Source organism: Carassius auratus, chromosome 22, assembly GCF_003368295.1.
Source record: "Carassius auratus strain Wakin chromosome 22, ASM336829v1, whole genome shotgun sequence".
Classification (NCBI taxonomy): domain Eukaryota; kingdom Metazoa; phylum Chordata; class Actinopteri; order Cypriniformes; family Cyprinidae; genus Carassius; species Carassius auratus.
In genome coordinates this window covers 27,691,312-27,704,802 of record NC_039264.1, presented here as the reverse complement: position 1 = coordinate 27,704,802, position 13,491 = coordinate 27,691,312, and the positions used below count along the sequence as shown (strand labels likewise).

The 13,491-nt window shown below is 44.2% G+C and overlaps 1 pseudogene; it reads left to right on the top strand.

The window, feature by feature from the left end:
* LOC113040553 (BCL-6 corepressor-like) lies at positions 1-13,267 on the top strand (annotated as a pseudogene).
* Positions 13,268-13,491: the final 224 nt, after the last annotated feature.

Here is a 13,491-nt window from a genome sequence, read left to right as displayed (position 1 = left end):
TTTTTATTTCGTATAACCACAATTATACCTGCTATACGATTTTTAATATATATAAAATCTATTTTATTTTGGGTAGGCCTACGTCTTAATGTGCTCAAAAACAGTGAACGAGGGTTTAAAGCGTTCTGTTGGATAGAATTGTAACGATTTATCAATCTTTGTTTCAAAGGTGTAAAATACAAATGTGTTCTGCTTTAAAAAAGTCACATATATATCTATGTTAGACATCTATAATGTGTAAAACACCCTATAAATCCACCCACCACCTCCCTTCTCTCTTTCTAATATAAGCCAAAAATTCCGTTTTGTGGTTTTCCAGAAGCCTCTCAGCGGCACTGCCGATTAATTTTGTTTACGGAGCCCGTACGCTGTGTGAAGCACCCCCCTCTCGCTGTACTCTACACGGGCGCGTCGAGTCGTACAGAGGGAGCGCAGCCTACTGGGTTTATGGTAATTGCGGTTGTTCCCCCGACTGGCCTTCTGGGTAAGTGAGAGAGAGAGAGAGAGAGAGAGAGGGAGAGACAGGCGTCTTGCGCTCAGCTTTCATTCCCCGCTGCACGCGCTCGCGGAAAGACACGCACACACAAGCAGCAGTCGCGCAAAGCACTCAGCGCGCCAGCGATATCGCGTATCGGAACCGGGACAAAGAGACGGAAAATTTTCCCGCGATCGGTCCGTGAGATTAAAGAGAGAGAGGGGAGTTCTTGTGTTGGGTTTGTTGGCCAGTGGTCCGTGAATGTGCGTGTGAGGACCGACCCGTGCACACACACACGAGCAAACACACTGCCGCCGTTCTCGCGGCGTGGCTCTCGATCGCTCGTTGTCTCGCCCGAGCCCAACATGGCGCTGCGAGGCGTCATATAGCCTAGCAGACCGAGTTCAGTTCAGCCAGAGCCCCGGGGATCTTTCGCCACCTGTGCATTCACGCGATTCGTGGCGAAGCCGTGCGTCCTCTTGCGAATCAAAGGAATAACGTTCGACTGCGTCTGCATGGATGTACACGGAGCTCCTGTTCGCGTGCACAGCTTTTTCAGGAGTGGATGGATATTCGTGCTCGGCAAGTCCGGAGATTCTTTGAACTTCTGAAGGACTTCCTTTGAAAACAAAGAGAAAACTAAGCTTAGTAGAGTGACCCGAGTTATATAGGCTACAGAGTAATGCGGCTTTCAATAGCGGCATCTCATCCTCTTTGTTTTAACGGGAATCTTTGCATATCTTAAAAAAACTCAAAAAGTGAAAACGTGCATTTTTAAAAGAGGAACCCCCATACTTTCACTGCGACTCGATGAACAACAAGCATCACTACATTCAGGTAAGACGGTTCGAAGCTTTATTATCGGTGTTTCTCGTGGCTTATCTGCATGTGTTTGTTCCGTTACATTGTCCAGTCTAGGCAAATGCGTCCGATCAGTTTCGTGCGGACCTTTGGCAAAGCTAAAAAGGGTTTGTTTTTGATACCCAAAACTGTTTTAAACCACGAACCTTGGCATATAGACTCTTGTTTTGACATTTCTCTGTAAAACTTGCGTTTGCTGATAAGTTTTCAACATTTTGCGTCCTGGCTGACTGGTGTCGCGCTCGCGGAGATGTTGTTGACATTTCTTGCTGGTTGGTTGTGCTCGTATATGAACATCAGACATTGCTTTTCGTTTTATGAATCTATTTTATCTAGTTTTCCCGTCAGTCCGAGGACAGTCTACACGAGCTAACGAACCGTTTCCCATGTTACGGGACTTTCCTTTTTAGTAGCTGACCTTTTTACTGTGCATCACAGCCTATTCATAGCGAAATCAAATCGTAGATTTGTGGAACTGTTGGTTTCTGTGAAATTCACGTGTGTTAATTTTTTTTTTCTTTTCGTGTTGAGTAATGAGACGGCAGCGCGCGCTCGCGGTGGCGCGTGGACTTTTTTCCGATCGGGATACACCGCGCACGCTATTGATTTCGCGAGCCTCGCCCTTTTATATGAGGCTTGCTAACCTTGTGAAAATTGCAGTAAATGCTCCTTTTCGGTCTTTTCCAGAACTCTTAGAAAACAAGAATGGGATGTGACCTCCAAACAAGTAGGCACGTTTGGAGGTCACCTCCATTTCTGTTTTCACTGAGCTTTGTCAGAGGACTGAAAGGAAACATTGTGGACACAAGAAGCTTATGGATTCATTTAAAATGAATGAAATGTTTCTTGTGGAGCCTGGGCTAGACATTGAAGCCAGATAGTTTCCAGTATGAGTGCTTCGTGTTTCTGTAAATCCTCTTTTTGTGAATCGACACGAATGTTGACGAGACACTTCGCGACCTTCTTGCGCTCAAAGTTATTCGCTGTCGGCTCGTGTCCGGGACGGGAGGAACTGTCTTGGCCGGTTCCTACTAAGTGAAGACACTGACAGTTTTGTGTATAATCCACCACAGAGCTTTGAAGTTTGAGAAACCTCTTTGTCTTTGACAGGCGCGGCCGTTTGGACATTAAACATCCGTATTGACGCTAGTTTTCTCCACTTCACATATTTCTCTCGCTATGTCACGCAGACTATCGTGCGATTTTCTCATAACAGACAATGCTGGGATGTCGCACCCTGATGCTTTGCTTTGGAGAACAAACCTCGGGGTTGAATCCGAGCTGTGATGGTATCCGGAAGTTTGCAGGTTCAATTCCCACAAGGGCTGATCAATGAACCATTATCACCGTGCCTTGAAGAAGACCCATAATCCCAGGTCTATCTAGGTTGACTCGATGAGTGCTATTTAAATCACCACTGATTAAAAGCGTGAAATTAGCATTTGTAAAGAGTTTCGACAAATCAGAAATAAAATAGTTTCGCTAAAGTGAAAATACGTTGTTGTTGTTGGTTATGCTGAGGCAAACTTAGGCCCGAAGTTACTGGCCTGCTTTTTTGTAGTCAACCCCGTGGGTTAATTTTTCACAGGAGTCTCCTTTCTAAATGCTCGCGACGTGCTATTCTGCATAATTAAAGCGCTGTGGACGCTATTAATCAAACATGTCAGAGCGTATCCGTATGAATCCTGGTGGAAAGAAAAGCCCTGGATCCATCCGTATTTTCATAGTCTTGCCAAAACGGCTACTGCAGTTTTTTTTTTTTGGGGGGGGGGGGGGCATCCAGTGTTTTAGCCTGACTCAATCACACTGTCAATTTAAAAAGCGCATTTCAATCTGACGCGCATCGCTGCACTCTTAACGCGTTCCCAAGCTATTCCACAACAAGCTCTTGTGATTGATTCCCAATAAGACCCATTCGGCTGTAGAAGTTTTTGAGTTGGCCCATTGGATCTTTGTAGATTCAGAGTGCTTGATATCATATTTATAAGTTCTTTAGATCAATGTAGGCTTTAAGTTTTGGGGTTATTTCGTGTAGGCCTACAGATATTTTCTTCTGAAGAACCAGACAGTGTGAGAAGTTCTTTGTTGCCCTCAAATGCGAAAAATATGAAAACAACACAAAACCATGTTAGCTTGTAATTGGAACCTTAATTCGTGTGTGTGTGTAGGCCTACACACACACACACACATTAACTAAAGCATTAAACTGAATAAGACTTTTTACTTTGCAAATCAAACATTGCAAACTTTATAGAGTGGAACTAATGACAGATTTAGTGTTATATAAAAGCCGACAATCTGCTCAATGTTTGTTTCATTCTGTTCAATACAACCTAATCGAAGCTTCCATAAAGCGGTTCAGTTTTGTATTCTCTTAAATTATACTAACTTTTTAGACTTAAGACTTTTTATTTTAACACGCTATGCATGCATTTATTTAGCCTAATTTTTTTAAATCTTTTTTATTTTTTTATTAATGCATTTCAAGATTGCAGTGAATACCGGTTGTCTTTCTCCGTGAATGTCGTCCACTCCCCCGGCTCGCCCCGCTGAGACCCCCAGCTCCCCGGGTTTGTTTATTTATAGCCCGTCAGCTCAGTGTGAGCTCACGCCTGCACGGTCTCCTCACCCGCCGAGCCTGTCTGCTGGAGACAGACCAGCCTATATTCCGATGGCACAGTCAGATCTGCAAGAGAGAAAGTGTGACATGTCTGCCCCGTGTTGTAATGCTCTATACATATAACCCACCCGCGGGTGGAATCCAGACCGGCAAGTCATGGCCTGAGTTAAACCGGTGCCACAGCTCACACATTATTTTAAGTGATTGATGTTGGCCTTGAATCTGGCGGAAATCAAAATGAGCCAAATAACAGAGTTTGGCTGCATTAGAGGTTACGGAGACACCCTAGAGGACAGCCCACGGGTTATTTAGTGTTTAAAAAAATAGATGACGACTTAACGCTATATGGAGAATTCATATTTTAGTTTTTGTTTAAATGTGTGATTGAATTGTGCTCTGGCCTCGAGGTGTATCCCGGCAGAATTAAATGACATAAAAAGGATAAGTAAAGTTCTTTGGGACAAAAGCTTATTTTCTGTTTATATATATATATATATATATATATATATATATATATATATATATATATATATGTATGTGTGTGTGTATTTATAATAACTTTTGCTATTGGTTAGAACTTTAGTTTGTGTCTCTGAAATGAATCTGGAGCAATCCAGGACCCTTTGCACATAATGTCAACACAAATCAATTCATCATCTAATAATAATAATAAAAACAATTAGCAAAAGATTTGGGCTAAATGTTAAATATTAAGTGTTTAACACCTAGGCACCCGTGAGCAGACATCCCCACAGAGTTGATTTCTTTACTAATTCGTATTGCCAGAGTTTGCTTTTGTCTTGGCAGTCCGTTTGGCTCTATTCGCCAGCGTTTTAGTTCGTGTGAGGGTGGAGAGACGCGGCGCGGATCGGATTTCGGAGTTTGGCTCCCGCTGGAGACGTCACGGTTTGATTGAAGTCTCTTCTCGGTCCGAGCGGTCCCGCGGGACGGCGCGCGCTGAAACGGGAGAGCTCTTCTCTTCGCTTCACTGAGCTTTTGTGCTGCAGCAGGAGCCCCGGCGTGCACGGATCGCTGCGCGCTCCCGGAGCGACGCCTACCCATGGATACATTGTTTTCTTTTCTTCTTTTTTTTCTCACAAGTTAAAAGCTGGGATTTTTGAAACGCGTACACCGTATTAGAGATAATAGATTATAAAGGCGTGCTTTGAAAATGCCAGTCACTTTAGGTTCAACTTGGAACCGAAAAGGAGAAGCGCAACTTCCACAAAGGATGTTTTTTTCTCATAGCAAACCATCTAGGTTACCTCCTTTATTAAACAGCTATTAGTCGTGTCTCTCCTTATTATGGTGGAGAATGGTATATTCGTTAAACGATTAACAGCACGCAATGAGCTGCAAAGTCATCCTACATAGACACCACTCTCAATTAAAACAGAACCACACACCCTGAAGAGGTCATGCTTAGAAGCAATAAAAGATATGTGAAATCCTTTGTTGCTTCATCCACACATTGAGCTATCCATATTAGACCTTTAAATATTAATCTGAATTCACATGTGGTCTATTTTAACAACACAACAAAATGTGTCACCTAACAAGGATGATGGCAAGATATATTTATTGATGAGTAAAGTTGGGGCGTCTGGAATTTAATAGGGTACGGGAATCGTAAGAATTGTGACTGTTTTGCATCCTTAACTCTTCATGAAAGGTTCTTTTAGGACTTTTTAAATGTTTGGGGAGAAAAAAAATGCAGTTTTCACGTCTTGTAATTTCACGAGCCTTTCAGATGGAAGTTGGAACATGACTAATTGTAAATGAATCAGATTCATTCAGTCCCACTGAATCACAAGTGCATATGACTCACTGGGAACTGTCGTGCTATAAGGTTTCGCAGTCAATTCAGCAGTGAACTACTGGTACCGATTAATATTAACGCAATGAAAGGCGCAGGGTTTACATCAGGTGGAGGGATGCAAGTTCAAGAACCTTTGACTGAATCGAATGTCACTCCGGTTTAAAAACGGATCTAGTTCCGAAAAGAAGTTCTCGGGTCCCAAGTCTCGGAGCACCCAGTTCGTATCGATTTGTATTCGCAAGCAACAAGAGAAAAGACAGGCGGAGAGAGAGAGGGTTGTCTAGAGCCAGCGCTAGTCTCTAGAGTACACGCACGCAACCCTCCATTTCAGAGCAGCGCAGAGCACACACTCGGCAGACGGGGAGGTGAGCGAGAGAGAGAGAGAGAGAGAGAGAGGAATGGCTGCGGGGGCCGCACGCGGAATATGTGTGCGCTGCCAGCGCGTGGGGCTCGCAGCAATTCGTATCGCTTCTCGCAGCTGAATGTCTGCAGGCAAATAATCACTTTTGTACACGTTGCGTCTTAAATATCCGAGCCCTTCCCGCGGAATGTTTTGTTTTTGTCTTTTTTTATGTATATGGGCCAGCCAATGCATGTGCGCATTGAAAAATGAAAAGTTTTGTCTCGTTGTAATGGGATGTGAAACATGCACGTTGACTGACCCTTTGACTAAAAGATACAGAGAATATTATATATATATATTCTTCCAGACATATATATATATTTTTAACTGAAAGTTACATGAAATTAGGCTAACCCGAACAGTCACTATATCAATATTTAACCTACTGTGTGAAAATTAGTCATTTTTAGTTTGGTGTGTCAAGTATGGAAATATTATTTAAATGTGTGTATTTAAGAAAGTTCTAAGATACAGACTATGCAGCGTATGAAATTTGCAACGATATGTTCAACCTGTCATTTCAATCACAGAATGCTAAACGCAAAAGTTATTTCAGATGCTGCATAAAATGACGTTGCGGTGGAAGTATTTATAAAAGTACTTTCCCCTAAAATTATATGTTTGTTTTCTAAAAGTAAATTGCTGCAGAAGTGCATCTTAGAGTCATTTAAAATGGAAAATAATAAATATTCTGCTTTATTTAAAATATGGAAAGTGTCAAAATGTTCACATACCACGTCTGAGTTTGGCCTTAGCTATAATCTAGGATAACTTATGTACGAGTGTCAGTAAGGTGGACGGACATTTTACCCGGGGCACCTTGAGGCCTATGACAGGTTCATTTTCAGTTAGACATTGGACGCTTTGCGTTTGAGGTAATAAAGATAAGCTCATACCTTTCACTGCAAAGTGCTCTTTGAAATGAGGCGCTTTAATGAAAAAAATCATCTTTATATAAGGGCTGTATACATGCCTTTTCAGGAGGCATGCGATACATTTAAGTAGGGTATAGGCCTACATTTCACTTGTGTTGAAACGCTTTTGTCCTTGTATTTCCCCCTTCGTTCGGCTTTGTCTTTATCTCCTGCTTACGGATATTATAAAACATTTTACTGCCACTTTAGAGAGTGTCGACGATAGACTTGGCGATCTGCCAGGGTTGGAGAGCCGATGGCGGGCCTCTGGGCTCCTAGGTGGAGATCTCAGCGGCCTTCCTTTCTCTGCACTCGAGGCCTTACTGCAAAAACTCACACCTCAGGAGCTAAACATTTAACACTCTCTTTCATGCGCCGCACACTTTATAACATCATCTCGTGTTCTTCTATCAACAACACCGAGCAGATGCAACAGCTTTCACGCCTGGTAGGCCTACTGCCTTTGGCTCATCCGTGCCACACTGTCACGCAAAAGTCATTGAGTAGCCTAGGTATTGAAAATATTTACTGGTAAAAAAATATTAAGCATTAGGCCTATAGTTGTTTTGGGCTTTTTTATTCTTGCATGTAAAATGACACATTTAAAGATAAAAAATATATTTATTTGTTAATAATATGCATATTTGTAAACGTTTTTTTATTTTGTTTGTAATTAATTCGTTTAGTTTTCATATAGACTATATATAATAATTAGAATGTGTTGCTTAATAATTTTGCGCATTACCTCCACGGTCTATTTGCTTTAAAGTGAGCCGAGCATTACGCGCTGCAAAATTGAGCAGGATGAACGACAAACCAACTCCGTTTCTGTCCCATGCATTAAATAATAATGGCGGGTTTAAGAACGTAAAAAACGTAGCAAAGTTTAACTTTTGTATAGTCTTTAGTTTGAAAGCCAAGGTGATTAGAAACAAAGTTAAAACAGCCCATGCAGCTCGATTCAGTGGTTCACCTGCATTAAATGGCAGACAAAGCGCCCGGCGAGCATGGCTTGTGATTGATGTCTTTGAGAGCGGAGGTTTCTTTCCTCCGTGGGGGGTGAGTACCCCTCTTACCGAAGCGCCCCTCAAATGCATAATGTCCTCGCCCCCGCTGGCGCAATGAAAGAGCGGGTCACAGAGGGGACGGAAAATGAGAGCGCAGAGAACGTGACTGAATAGCCAAGGCGAGTGGGTTTCTGCTGCGCTCCCCACGGCAGGGTCGGATTAGGCTTTGCGAGCAGAGGAGCATGCATGGGGGAAGGGGGGCACACGCTCCGGGAACAGGGGCAGAATTTACGTTTATTAAGTTTAATGGCGGCTTAATGCTGGTGTAGTTATAGGACAATAATTCAACTTCGCTGTAAATGCAAGAGGGCTCCTCACGTGCATGTGCTTGGCCTGAATAGCAATGCATCTTTTACTGTTTTGCATAAATGCAACCGCTTTTAGGGATAGATTGTACTTGTATTAATACATTCTGCTTATGCATTAAAGCTGTTGTGCAGGACAGGTTGCTATGGGAGTGATGCATGCACATCTGTGTGTGTGTATGTGTGTAGGTTGGTTTGATTGATGACAGAGGGCAAACTGTCTCACTCCTTCAATAGCAGCGACTGTGGCCATGTCTCTAGATAAGCTCTGGGTCTGCGTTATTGAAATGTGGAGTCTGTAGAGCCATCAATAACAGAGGCGCTGCTCGCCTACTCAACAAAGCTCCGCTGTAATGTCTTGCCAAGCCGTGGGGCTGGGCGGCAGTATTTTGGGGGGAGGGGGCGGCTTTTGATTGCTGATTTCTCCGCTGTAATGATAGACACCCCCCCCCCCAAACACACACACATTGGTTTCTGTGAGTACAGAACACAGAGGGATTCCTTATCAGAGCACTTGCTCTGAGATAACAAGGCAGGTGGCCCAGTGACCATTCGTGGTGAAGAAGGCATGTGGATGTGTTTCTCATTTTCCCTATTTCTTCTCATGTTAGTGGTAGCATGCCAATTTCTCCACTCAGTGATCAAGGTTCATTTTCACTGTGGTTCATTGTGTTTACCCTGAAATGAAAACGGTATTCGAATAAATAATAGAATGTGGTAAATATTCTGTCTCAAGAGCTGCATATAATATCTTTGCTTTTTGTTTTTCTCCAACAGAAAATTATCCTTATGGGATGGTGAAAACCAGGGAATCTGTTGAGAACTAACAGATAAATCGAGTCCTCATTCAAAGCATGGTAAGCATTTCATTTAATACATACTCATGCATGTAAACAACAGATATTCTCTTTTAGTTAGTCGTGTGAGAACAGCTTTGTGTCATTTCAGAGACAAACTTCAAATTATCCCCTCTCACATTGAAGTATATCAACCTGTCATGCTAGCAAAGTGTGTAATAGCCTGTTTCTTGCATTAGCATTTTCCATTGTTGACAGATGCATTCTTTCAGAATGCACAAGCCAGGACTGGCATAATTTGACTCCGAGGTCGCTCTCAGGTATGATGGGAAGACCAATCTGTGCTGTCTTCCGGACTGTCCAGAAAGCATACATCAAGGCTGCTGCGTTTCTCACACTATAGCCTTGCTGAAGCTGACATTTAAAAACATTTTCTGCATTCGCCTGTTCTGACCTTGACTAGTGCAATGTGTTGTGACGTCCTTGCAGTTTCCTATTAGCTTTTTTAAGGTTGTGGGAATATCATCAGATTGCTTTGTATGAATCAGTTTGCGATTAGAAAGAGATGCTTGGAGATGCTTTTCTCTATGACCTTTTAATAAGAGAGTCTGATGTTTATATAAAATGACCACTTGTGGTGTCTGTCATGTGCTGTGATTCATTTTTGTGTTCCTTATCACATGCAGTCTCTTATTTCAGTGATAAATATGCCCTCTCATTTAGTGAAGGGCGATAAAGATTGGATGGATTGAACCTGCTGTTAATCTGTATTGGCCTTTTGTTCACTTGTCTATTCATTGTCTGAATCTTATTGCTCTTTGTTTGTTGTCTTATTCTGCACTCCCTCTCCTCCCACACTTACCACTCTCTGCTCTTTTGTCCAAGGTGGATGCGAGTACAACCTGCAGAATGAACCCTCTCAGTGCACTTGGCATCGATCGGGCCAGCCTGATGCGGGAGAGCCTCCATGTTCATGGCGGGATGATTTATCCACCAGGAATTCGGACCCTGCCAACCGAAAAAGGGCTATGTTGGTGACAGGATCCCTGACTTGCTCTACAAACCAGATGTGTCTCTCGACAGCAGAAAAAACGCAAACAGTTACGTTGGACTTTATAAAAGTTCCCCTCCTGGGATTCAAAAGCCACTGATTTTGCCTGGGACTGGTGCAGATGCTTTAGGGTTGGACAGACGGGTCATACCAGCAGATAAGCCCCCAGAATTGAGTCTCAATGGTGGTAGCAGCTATCTGCGGGTTCCCTGGATGAATCCCTACCATGAAGTTGGAATGTACTCCTTCTTAGACTCCAGTAAATACACTACTTTTGAACATGTATAAAGCATCAATCCTGTCACAACCGCCACCTTACCTTCCCCAGCATCTGGCCTACCAGTCTTTATGTGCAGGAGGCAGTGCAGCTGGTACGGAGCGCTTGTTTTACATGCCCCCCTATCCCCCTGCACCTATATCTTCACCCCTTGCTCCTCCTCTCAGGATCCCCACTGCGACTGTTGCCCCTTCTGCATTGTCACCTATGATGCACCACCAGGACAAAACGATACAGAGTATTGGTCCAAGGATTCACCATGAGCCCTCAGCATTTGGTCAGCAGACCATACATCAGCAGACCCAGCCCCACCACCAGTCACCCAGTGATAGGCAGCACAGCAGCAGTGGAAACAGTGCCAACAACAGCAAGTCCATTCGGACCCCATCCAGCAAAAACACAAGCAGCACTAGCAGCAATGTTAGCAACAGTATCAGTGTTGGTGTGAGCAGCAGCTTCCAGTTCCATAGTCACAGTAGACTCATGTACTTCACTTGTAATGCAGCCACCCCGCCATACACAACGTCCCTCTCAGCCGCCTGCAGCACCACCACCCCCCTCCCCCATCTCAAAAGCCTCTGTACAGAAGTCCTTGCTCATCCTCGTCATCTTCACCATCGGTTGCTCACCCTGTATACATTAGCAGCATGTCCAAAGGAGCTTCGCTCTCCAATTCGGCCTACTAGCCAAGAAGTCCAAAGCCAAAGAGGCAACCATTGAGTCCAACAGAGGTATGGGGGAATGAAAGAAAGAGCAGCAGCCTCACCTGTTAAGACCTCTTCTGAGAAACCACCTCAACAGGGGCCTATTACCAAAGACCCAGCAGACAAGCCTTTAGACTTGTCTGCCAAAATCATGGACTTTGAAGACCTACCAATGGATACCCCCCAAAATTAGAGGCCTTAGCCAAGCTTGGCTATTCCCCTACTGCCCGTTATGGACTTCCCAAAACAGGGAACTTTTAAAAGAAACTCTTTCTCCATCATCCTCTACATTAAGCAGCTTCTTCTAAAACTCCAGAAAGGCCTGAGATAATAAGCACTTTAACATCTTCCTGGGTGGTGCCAAGTCCTACCCAGACAATCAGCTCTGAGGCAAGTCAAAACAAAGGCTCCAGCATCATCAAGAAATAAGAATCTTGAACATGTGGTGCCACAGTCAAGAAGTTCCTCGTGTCCCAGAATTGACAACCAAAACAATGGGCTCAATCCCAAGTTCTGCCCCTACTGTCTTGGACAACAGCATCTCGGCCATCATCTGTCTCACCTTCTCCCAAGAATAACGGAGAATGGCCAAAGTCAGTTCCCACCCCAACAGAAAAGACCCCAACAGCTACAAAGCCCTCAAAGACACTCAAAAACCTGAAACCCCTGAAATTGGCTTTAAGCCTCAGCAATCACATTTGGAAAATGGGCATGCTCCAAGCCATCTCTACATGCCTCAGGGTGAAACTTATCTTCCTCCCAGCTTAGCATATTCTAACAGATATCTCTCATACCCAGTACCCGAGAGTCTTTCCCTTTCCCACTTGCAGTTGTCAGGAAAAGGGCCAGTGTACCCTCATCCTGTTCTGCTTAGCACTAACAGTCTGTATTCAGCACGTTTACCACCTAAACCCAGCATCCCATATGGAATCCCACCCAGTCATGGAGAATATCTGACCTACCATGACTCACAGGAGATGGTCCATCCACTAATGTCTCCCCACCTGCCCCTGGACCACAAAGTCACTGAGCGTCTGGAACTGAGGCACAGACCCCTGGACAAGGCCTTGGCATCACAATGAGGCTCTGTACAAGCGCCAAAAGCATCACTGACACAGAACCCAAGCTACAAATCTGAGAGGGAGTCAGAGAGGCAAGAAGTTTTTGCTCAAGGTCTCAGAGTAAGCATCACACAGTGAATAAAGAGGAGATTGTCTGTATCGACCTGGTCCAAGATGACACAGATGGCAGTCCAGAGCCAGACAAACATACTGCTGTCGATGCCAAATGCAAAGAGCCAGCTAAGCCAGTCGGCAGTGGGACAGGGATGGGGAATGAGAGTGGCAGTAATTCTGAGGAGAAAGAGCCAGAGCTCATGCAGATTTTGCGCTCCGGCCAGCCTGCCGTATCCTGGCCAACTGATTCAGAGCGGCGGGCAGAGGTATGCAGTCCGCTTCGGCCACAGAAACAGTCTGACTCTCCTGTGCAGAGCCAGAGTGAGGAAAGCTCCTCTGAGCATAGCCACTACCTGACATGTTGGAAGAGCAGACACTGCGCTGTGCCAGAACCTCCGGTGAAAGGGCTCGAGCTGATGGTGGTGATTTCAAGGTTGATCGGCACCACGCTAATCGACAATATGTGGACCTGGGCAAGGATGTACCAGAAGATGCAGAGTCCCATGAGGATGATGAGGAAGGACATGGCTTGTCTAAAAGCAAGAAATCCAGCTTGGCCAAGAGAATAGCCAACTCCTCAGGCTATGTTGGAGACCGCTTCAAGTGCGTCACCACTGAGCTGTATGCAGACTCCAGTAAACTAAGCCGGGAACAGCGAGCTTTGCAGGTGAGTTGTGCAATTCATGTATGTCAGTTGGGATGTTTGTGCAGTTTTAGAGCATGTCACATGTCATTGTCACACTTTCAGTTTGAGAAGCATTCAGATCACATAAGGTCAAGTAAGAGTGCTATAATGTAAAAACACATATATATTTTTTGTTCCCTGGTCAACTCTTCATGTACCAGTAACTGTCATTGAATTAGATAAAGTTCTCAGACATCCTGAGATTTACAGCTTCTCTTTAAAAATAGCTCAATGACCTTAGTTCCGGCTTTGAACGGGCACCCGTATCTTACTTCCATATTGAACGCCTTGCTAATTACAGATCTCCGCAACCCACACTCCCTCTCCTGCTCTCTCTT